The sequence below is a fragment of the Apodemus sylvaticus genome, chromosome 4 (assembly GCF_947179515.1).
Source record: "Apodemus sylvaticus chromosome 4, mApoSyl1.1, whole genome shotgun sequence".
Classification (NCBI taxonomy): domain Eukaryota; kingdom Metazoa; phylum Chordata; class Mammalia; order Rodentia; family Muridae; genus Apodemus; species Apodemus sylvaticus.
This window is the reverse complement of record NC_067475.1, coordinates 114,934,997-114,945,618: the sequence shown is the minus strand read 5'-3', so window position 1 is coordinate 114,945,618 and position 10,622 is coordinate 114,934,997.

The window sequence follows — 10,622 nt, the reverse complement described above, 5'->3', positions numbered from 1 at the left end:
GCTCTCCTACTCATGGCAGCATAGCATCTACAGATTTTCAAACTTAAAAAGTCTCACACAATTTAAAAGTTCAATCTCAAAAAAAAAAAAAAAAGTCCAAAGTCTCTCAACTATGGGTTCCTACAGGTTAAAAATGTAAACTTCTGGGGCGGCGGCGGCGGCGGCGGCGATAGCAGTGGCTGCTCCAGCTGAAGGGCCATCAGCAGTGGAACCAAGGCGACACAGGGTCCAGTTAGGCCCTGCGCCCACGACCACTGACCTTCGCTGACCAGCCGGGCGGCAAGCAACTGCGGTTCTGCGGAGCCTTTCGCTGCACGGAAGCCACTTCAGAACTCGGCTGCCCGCCAGTCAGGAGAGACTCACCGCCATCTTGATCCCGGGCTCCAGAGATCGGTCAGACTGAGGTACACAAACATAATCCTAGGCCCAACACCGCAGGGGTCTGAGCCAGACGGGCGTTGGCCTGCACCCAGGCCCTGGGCTGTTCGAGTGGCCATCGGGGCGCCAACCCAGCCAGGAGTTTTTTTTTTTTTGCCCCGGCCGGTGCACGCGCCGCCATTTTGCCTACAGGAGCCAGAGTGCTCGGGAGGGCAGAGACTGCTAACAAGCGTAGCCTGAGGCTAACAAAACGGGGGTCTAGGCCCCAAAAGGCACAGGACTGACCCCAAGAACTGGGCGGCTTGGTGGGCCATCTGTGTGTCAACCAGCCCAGGAGGTTATTAGCACAACAGACTCTCCCGGTGCTTTCGCGGAGCGCGGACGCGCACGCCCGCCATCCGGGTCACCTGGCGGACCCAAATAACAGACATAGCCCTAGGGGAACTTTGCTCGGACCTTGGCCTCCCAGGCGTTTGCCTGGACTCAGGGCCCAGGCGACAAGGCTAACCTAGTGTGCGCCAGCCCGGTTGGGGAAATCGGCTGCCCAGCGGAGTGAGCGGAGCACAGGGGAGGTCACAGCAACATTCACCTTCGGAGCTCCCTGGGGGTGCACACGGGTTCCACCTGGTCCACAGACACAATCTGGGGCAAGGCCTCAGGCAGAAGCCCCCAGCTCAACTCTCTCCGCTTCAGATCAGCCTGGGTGGCCGCCACATCTCCAGGTCCCTCAAGAGGCTAGTGGGGGCTTCCGGGCGGCCAGCTGGGAGAAGTCGGTGTGCTCCAATAAATCCTGCGGGCCCCAGCGGGAGCCTTCAGGTGCCTGCTTCGGGATCTGAACAGCCTGGACAACAGCACCCTGTCTATAGGCAGTGCAGAGTGTAAGCTGTGCACCAGAGGCCAACAGGGAAGGGGCAGCTTGCACTGGTGAGTCCAGCACTGACAAGACCAAGTAACACCAGTGAGAGCTAGATGGCAAAAGGCAAACGCAGAAACGTCACTAACAGAAATCAAGGCAATATGGCAACATCTGAACCAAATTCTCCTCTACCAGCAAGTCCTGGATACCCCATCACACCAGTAAAACAAGATTTGGATTTAAAATCACTGATCATGATGCTGGTACAGGAACACATGAAGGACATTGAGGAGAAAATGGATCAAAAGTTAGAAGCCCTTGCAAGGGAAACACAAAAATCATTGAAAGAAATCCAGGAGAATACAAAAGCCAACAAGGAGGAAATGCAAAAAACACTTAAAGAAATACAGGAGAACTTTGCTCAACAGGCTGAGGTCATGAAAGACGAAACACAAAAATCTCTTAAAGAAATACAGAACTTTGGTCAACAGGCTGAGCTCATGAAAGAGGAAACACAAAAATCTCTTAAAGAATTACAGGAAAACACAAACATGCAAGGGAAGGAGCTAAGCAAAACCATCCAGGATCTAAAATCAGAAGTAGAAACAACTAAGAAAACTCAAAGGGAGACAACTTTGGAGATAGAAAGCCTTGGGAAGAAATCAGGGGACAGAGATGCAAATATCAACAACAGAATACAAGAGATAGAAGAAAGAATCTCAGATGCTGAAGATTCCATAGAAACCATGGACTCAACAGTTAAAGAAAATGCAAAGTGCAAAAAGCTTGTAACCCAAAATATCCAGGAAATCCAGGACACAATGAGAAGACCAAACCTAAGGATTATAGGCATAGATGAGAGTGAAGATTTACAACTTAAAGGGCCAGCAAATATCTTCAATAAAATTATGGAAGAAAACTTCCCTAACCTAAAGAGAGAGATGCCCATGAATATACAAGAAGCCTACAGAACTCCAAACAGACTGGACCAGAACAGAAATACTTCCCGTCACATAATAATCAAAACACCAAATGTTCTAAACAAAGAAAGAATACTAAAGGCAGTAAGAGAAAAAGGCCAAGTAACATATAAAGGAAGACCTATCAGAATCACAGCAGACTTTTCACCTGAGACTATGAAGGCTAGAAGGTCCTGGGCAGATCTCATGCAGACTCTAAGAGAACACAAATGCCAACCAAAACTACTATATCCAGCAAAACTCTCAATCACCATAGATGGAGAAACTAAGATATTTCACGACAAAACCAAGTTCACCCAATATCTATCCACAAACCCAGCCCTAAAAAGGATAATAGGAGGACAACACCAATACAAGGAGGGAAACTCCACCCTGAAAAAAGCAAGATAGTAACCTTTCATCAAACCCAAATAAGTTAAGCAATCAAATTTAAAAAATAACGTCAAAAATGATAGGAAGTAACAATCACTATTCCTTAATATCTCTTAACATCAATGGACTCAATGCCCCAATAAAAAGACACAGACTAACTGACTGGATACGTAAATAGGACCCTACATTTTGCTGCTTACAGGAAACACACCTCAGGGTCAAAGACAAACACTACCTTAGAGTAAAAGGCTGGAAGACAATTTTACAAGCAAATGGTCTCAGGAAACAAGCTGGAGTAGCCATTTTAATATCAGATAAAATTGACTTTCAACCCAAAGTCATCAAAAGAGACTCTGAGGGACACTTCTTGCTGGTCAAAGGAAAAATACAACAAGAAGAACTCTCAATCCTGAACATCTATGCTCCAAATGCAAGGGCACCCTCTTTCATAAAAGAAACTTTATTAAAACTCAAAGCACACATTGCACCTAACACAATAATTGTGGGTGACTTCAACACTGCACTTTCCTCAATGGACCGATCAGGAAAACAGAAACTAAACAAGGACACAATGAAACTAATTGAAGCTTTGGACCAATTAGATTTAACTGATATATATATAACATTCTATCCTAAAACAAAAGAATATACCTTTTTTTCAGCACCTCATGGTACCTTCTCCAAAATCGACCATATAATTGGTCACAAGACAGACCTCAACAAATATAAAAAGATAGAACTAATCCCATGCCTCCTATCTGATCACTATGGAATAAAAGTGGTCTTCAATAGCAACAGAAACAACAGAAAACCCACAAACACATGGAGATTGAACAATACTCTACTCAATGACACCTTGGTCAAGGAAGAAATAAAGAAAGAAATTAAAGACTTTTTAGAACACAATGAAAATGAAGAAACAACATACCCAAATCTATGGGACACAATGAAAGCAGTGCTAAGAGGAAAACTCATAGCCCTGAGTGCCTCCAAAAAGAAAATGGAGAGAGCATACATTACCAACTTAATGACACACCTGAAAGCCCTAGAACAAAAAGAAGCTATTTCACCCAGGAGGAGTAGAAGGCAGGAAATCATCAAACTCAGGGCCGAAATCAATCAAGTAGAAACAAAGAGAACCATACAAAAAATCAACAAAACTAGGAGCTGGTTCTTTGAGAAAATCAACAAGATAGATAAACCCTTAGCCAGACTGACCAAAGGGCACAGAGAAAGTATCCAAATTAACAAACTTAGAAATGAAAAGGGAGATATAACAACGGAAACTGAGGAAATCCAAAAAATCATCAGATCCTACTACAAGAGCCTGTACTCAACACAACTGGAGAATCTGGAGGAAATGGACAATTTCCTTGACAGATACCAAATACCAAAATTAAATCAGGACCAACTAGACCATCTAAACAGTCCCATAAAGCCTAAAGAAATAGAAGGAGTCATAGAAAGTCTTCCAACCAAAAAAAGCACAGGACCAGATGGTTTCAGTGCAGAATTCTACCAGACCTTCAAAGAAGAGTTAACACCAATACTCTTCAAACTATTCCACAAAATAGAAACAGAAGGAACACTACCCAATTCCTTCTACAAAGCCACAATTACGCTGATACCAAAGCCACACAAAGATCCAACAAAGAAAGAGAACTTCAGACCAATTTCCCTTATGAACATCGATGCAAAAATACTCAACAAAATTCTTGCCAACCGAATCCAAGAACACATCAAAACGATCATCCACCATGATCAAGTAGGCTTTATCCCGGGAATGCAGGGTTGGTTCAATATACGGAAATCCATCAATACAATCCACTACATAAACAAACTCAAAGAACAAAACCACATGGTCATTTCATTGGATGCTGAAAAAGCATTTGACAAAATTCAGCATCCTTTCATGCTTAAAGTCTTGGAGAGAACAGGAATTCAAGGCCCATACCTAAACATAGTAAAAGCAATATACAGCAAACCGGTAGCCAGCATCAAACTAAACGGAGAGAAACTTGAAGCAATCCCACTGAAATCAGGGACCAGACAAGGCTGCCCCCTTTCTCCTTATCTTTTCAATATTGTACTTGAGGTACTAGCTCGGGCAATTCGACAACATAAGGAGGTCAAAGGGATACAAATTGGAAAGGAGGAAGTCAAACTATCATTATTTGCAGACGACATGATCGTCTACCTAAGTGACCCAAAGAACTCCACTAGAGAGCTCCTACAGCTGATAAACAACTTCAGCAAAGTGGCAGGTTACAAAATCAACTCAAGCAAATCAGTGGCCTTCCTATACTCAAAGGATAAGCAGGCTGAGAAAGAAATTAGGGAAATGACCCCCTTCACAATAGCCACAAACAGTATAAAGTATCTTGGGGTGACTCTTACCAAACATGCGAAAGATCTGTATGGCAAGAACTTCAAGACTCTGAAGAAGGAAATGGAAGAAGACCTCAAAAAATGGGAAAACCTCCCATGCTCATGGATCGGTAGAATCAATATAGTTAAAATGGCCATTTTGCCTAAAGCACTATACAGATTCAATGCAATACCCATCAAAATCCCAACTCAATTCTTCACAGAGTTAGAAAGAGCAATTATCAAATTCATCTGGAACAACAAAAAACCCAGGATAGCTAAAACTATTCTCAGCAACAAAAGAAAATCTGGGGGAATCAGTATCCCTGACCTCAAGCAATACTACAGAGCAATAGTGTTAAAAACTGCATGGTATTGGTACAGTGACAGGCAGGAGGATCAATGGAACAGGATTGAAGATCCAGAAATGAACCCACACACCTATGGCCACTTGATCCTCGACAAAGAGGCTGAAAACATCCAATGGAAAAAAGATAGCCTTTTCAACAAATGGTGCTGGTTCAACTGGAGGTCAGCATGCAGAAGAATGCGAATTGATCCATCCTTGTCTCCTTGTACTAAGCTCAAATCCAAATGGATCAAGGACCTCCACATAAAGCCAGACACTCTGAAGCTAATAGAAAAGAAACTGGGGAAGACCCTTGAGGACATCGGTACAGGGAGAAAGTTTCTGAACAGAACACCAATAGCGTATGCTCTAAGAGCAAGAATTGACAAATGGGACCTCATAAGGTTACAGAGTTTCTGTAAGGCAAAGGACACCATCAAGAGGACAGATCGGCAACCAACAAATTGGGAAAAGATCTTCACCAATCCTACATCAGATAGAGGGCTAATATCCAATATATATAAAGAACTCAAGAAGTTAGACTCCAGAAAACCGAACAACCCTATTAAAAAATGGGGTACAGAGTTAAACAAAGAATTCTCACCTGAAGAACTTCGGATGGCGGAGAAGCATCTTAAAAAATGCTCCACTTCATTAGTCATGAGGGAAATGCAAATCAAAACAACCCTAAGATTTCATCTTACACCAGTCAGAATGGCTAAGATTAAAAATTCAGGAGACAGCAGGTGTTGGAGAGGGTGCGGAGAAAGAGGAACACTCCTCCACTGCTGGTGGGGTTGCAAATTGGTACAACCACTCTGGAAAGCAGTCTGGCGGTTCCTCCGAAAACTGGGCACCTCACTTCCAGAAGATCCTGCTATACCACTCCTGGGCATATACCCAGAGGATTCCCCACCATGTAATAAGGATACATGCTCTACTATGTTCATAGCAGCCCTATTTATAATTGCCAGATGCTGGAAAGAACCCAGGTATCCCTCAACAGAAGAGTGGATACAAAAAATGTGGTATATCTACACAATGGAGTACTATTCAGCCATTAGAAACAATGAATTCATGAAATTCTTAGGCAAATGGATGGAGCTAGAGAACATCATACTAAGTGAGGTAACCCAGACTCAAAAGGTGAATCATGGTATGCACTCACTAATAAGTGGTTATTAACCTAGAAAACTGGAATACCCAAAACATAATCCACACATCAAATGAGATACAAGAAGAAAGCAGGAGTGGTCCCTGGTTCTGGAAAGACTCAGTGAAACAGTATTTGGCAAAACCAGAATGGGGAACTGGGAAGGGGTGGGAGGGAGGGCAGGGGAAGAGAAGGGGGCTTACGGGACTTTCGGGGAGTGGGGAGGGGGGGGCTAGAAAAGGGGAAATCATTTGAAATGTAAATAAATTATATCAAATAAAAAAAAAATGTAAACTTCTTACTTCAAGATGGAAGAACCAGGGCACAATTATAATCAAATCAAAGTAAAACCAAATTCCAACTGTGTAAATAAATCAATGCCCGATGTCTGGGATTCGCTCACCACCTTTAGGCTCCTCTGAAGGACTTGAGTCACTTCTCTGGCTCCGCCCTCTGCAGCACACACAGATTGTCTTCTAGGCCCTGGCTGGCTCTACTCCACAGCTGTGGCTGTTCTTGCTGGCTGTGCCAGGGTACTGCCATCTCCAACCTGCTCTGGTTCTTGCTGCAGTTGGGCTGCACTTTCACCAACACCCTCTCCTGCGCTCTCCTCAGAGACTCCAGCCCTGCCTGCCCCACAGCGTGAAGTCTCAGCTATTCCCCCTGACCCCTCCAAGCCTTCAAAACCAGTACCACTGGGGAGACACTGTCAAGTGCCAGACAGCACCAGGTACAACCTCGCTGCCTCTGAACCACGGCTTCTGTGTGCTGATTTGGAGGAAATACTTCCCACATGATTTCACCTCTGCCATTCTGGTCTCTTCTTATTCACAGCTGATTCTGACCATCATTCATTAGCCCAGCGAAGCAAACATTTTATTCAGTGGTTCTGGTCTCTTGTTAATCAATCAGTTCTTCAGCTCCAGCTGAGCAGACAGCCACCGTTTCCTCACACAAATGATCCGGCAGTGTTTGCTTCCCTTTGCAACTTCCCAAGCCAGGCCTCCATCGTCTCTGTTCTCAACCATCTTTTCTTCCAAGCTCCCACAGAACAGCCTGCTGAGATCCCAACACTCAATGGCTTTTCTAACCCAAAATCCAAAAGTCCCTCCACAATCCTCTCTAAAATAGCATGGGCAGACCTGTCACGGCAATATTCCACTATTCCAGTACCTATCTTTGTCAATTGCTGTGATGAAACACTACAAGCAATTTTGGAAGGAAAAGGTTTATTTGGCTTACATTTCCACAACATAGACCATCACTGAAGGAAGCCATGGCAGGCACTCAAACAAGGCAAGGCTATCTGAAGGTAGAAATCGATGCAGAGGCCATGAAGGGGTGCTGCTTACTGGCTTGTCCTCCTGTGGCTTGCTCAGCCTGCTTTCTTATAGAACATAGGGCCACCCGCCCAAGATGGGCTAGTCCTTACACCTCAATCACTAATTAAGAAAATGCCCTACAGACTGATATTGTGGAGGTGTTTTCTCAACTGAGGATCTTCCCTCTCTGGTGACTATAGCCTGCGTCAAGTTGACGTATATCTAGCCAGCACACTGGCCACGTCATTCTCTAGGTGGTACCCCATGTGAAAACCTGTAAAAGCACAATAGATATAACGCACCATCTACTCCTACACTTTCTGGGTAGTGACCATGTCCTGGACACCAGACACATCACAAGTTGGATTCCCAGAACCAGAGATAGGCACTCGGGCATAAGCTGGGCACAATTCAAGTGAGGTCCATAGAACATTCCGTGGCTTAAACAAGGTCCTCTGGGAGAGACTACAGGGTATCCAGTTTGACTGGCACATATCAGGCTGGTGTCGAGGTTAAAAAGAAAAAGGTATCCTATGATTGGCACACTGCAGATACCATTGCCCACCTCCCTTTAATTCCTGCTTGGGCAGAGTTGTTAGCTGTTCTTGTACTAACTAAAGCCTAGGTGTAGCTGAAAAGGTAGAGACAGGTATAAAAAATGAACAAAGAAACTGAGGATAAACAAATCATGACAAGCCAAGAGCCACTTGCTATGTGATCTAACACAGTAGCCAGCAGCCATGTATGGCAACTGAATTAAAAGCAGGGCAGAAAGTTCAGTTTCTCCAACATACAGGCTGGATAGCAGGAGTTCACTGAACACATGACCTAAGAGGCTACCATATTGGAGGACAGAGATACAGGACGTTAGTATGTTTGCTTTTATTGGGAAGTGCCAAGGACTAGGCATTTGGTTAGTGAGCTATGAACAACCCAGGACCTCAATCTAAGAGATGGTTATCCACATTTAAGGTGGACCTTCTCATCTGAGTAACTCCAGACTAGAAACCCAGTCCCAGCCCTGCCCAGAGGCTTGTCTCCTGGGTCACCCTAAATCCTGTCAAGTTTGTAATGGATATTAACCACAGTACACCCCAAAATGTGAACACTTGTTCTTGTTTTTCTACCACGTTTAAAGTTCCCCCTTTTCATTCATCGTTGATTCTTCTCACAAAACGCCATCTTTCCTGGCAGCCTAAAGCATTGAAGATGTACATTTTTGCTACACCTGTGAGAATCTATCTGCAATAAACCGACACTTTGGCTTTCTAGAGACTAGATCTGTTTGCTTTCACCAGGTAATGATTATATATCTGTGTTTCCTCCTTTGCCACAGCTGCTCACTGCTCTAACATTAATCTGGGTTGTGAACAAGTATTCTTTTATCTCCCCGTATAATTTCTGACATGAATTATAAATATTTTACAATAAGGAAACCTACATTTCTTTGGAGATCTGAGGAGCAGAGCAAGTCACAAATGAACAGAACTCTACTGCCCTCTTTGTTTCAAGGATAAGCAAGATGCTTTCTCTGCAAAACAAACAGCTCAAATGCTCCTAATATACACACTGTACACACACTGTATACACGCTGTATACATCTGTGCCAAAGGCAGGTGTCTTAGTCAGGGTTTCTATTCCTTCACAAACATCATGACCAAGAAGCAAGTTGGGGAGGAAAGGGTTTATTGAGCTTACACTTCCATGTTGCAGTTCATCACTAAAGGAAGTCAGGACTGGAACTCAAGCAGGTCAGGAAGCAGGAGCTGATGCAGAGGCCATGGAGGGATGTTTCTTACTGGCTTGCTTCCCCTGGCTCGCTCAGCTTGCTCTCATATAGAACCCAAGAGCACCAGCCCAGAGCTGGTATCACCCACAAGGGGCCCTCACCACTTGATCACTAATTGAGAATAGGCCCCACAGCTGGATCTCATGGAGGCACTTCCCCAACTGAAGCTCCTTTCTCTGTGATAACTCCAGCCTGTGTCAAGTTGACACACAAAACTAGCCAGTACAGCAGGAGATTCCGAGAACGGTTTAAGTGCAGCGGCCTACATGTAATGCAGATGTGCACAGCTGACTAAATACTGGCATTTCCATTAAACCAGGATCAGGTTTCAGACACTGTATTGCTAGTGTCTTCCCACTCTGCTCCCTCATCCCTTCCCAGTTGGCAGCCCTACCGTGAGTTTCTTGAAGAGACTGTTGGAAGTTGGTTGTTCTTACTATGTCAGAAATGTGACTTGATGCCCTACAGCCACGATCCTATTGTATTCACAATTACATCATAGAGAAAAAAACTGACATTATCACTTCACATGAGTAAAAACTGAGGCCAACCAACTCATGGTCAGAATCCAGGTCAACTTGGACCTAAATTCCAACTTCCAAATCCCCAGGCCCCCCTACCTCATACACACAGTCTCACTATGTATGCCTGACTAGCCTCCAACTCCTGAACCTCCTGCCTCAGCCTCCCACATACTGGGCTAATGGGTGGCACCAGTATGCCAGCCCTTCCATGAATTTTTGAATGTGTGCATGAGACTTAGGGTCTTCCTGTTCTGTGTGGCCAACACCCTTAACATGGGCATCATACCTGCATGTATATTAACATATATATATGTATATATATATATATATATATATAATGTATGTATGTATATGTATGTATGTATATATATATATGTATGTGTATATATATGAACACACACACACACACATATATACACACACACACACACACACACACACACACGCACACACAAAGAGGGAGATTCCCTGTGCTATTGCCTCTAGAGAAAGACGTCCCCATGATGTGAGGTTCACAGCCTCTTCACAGGCT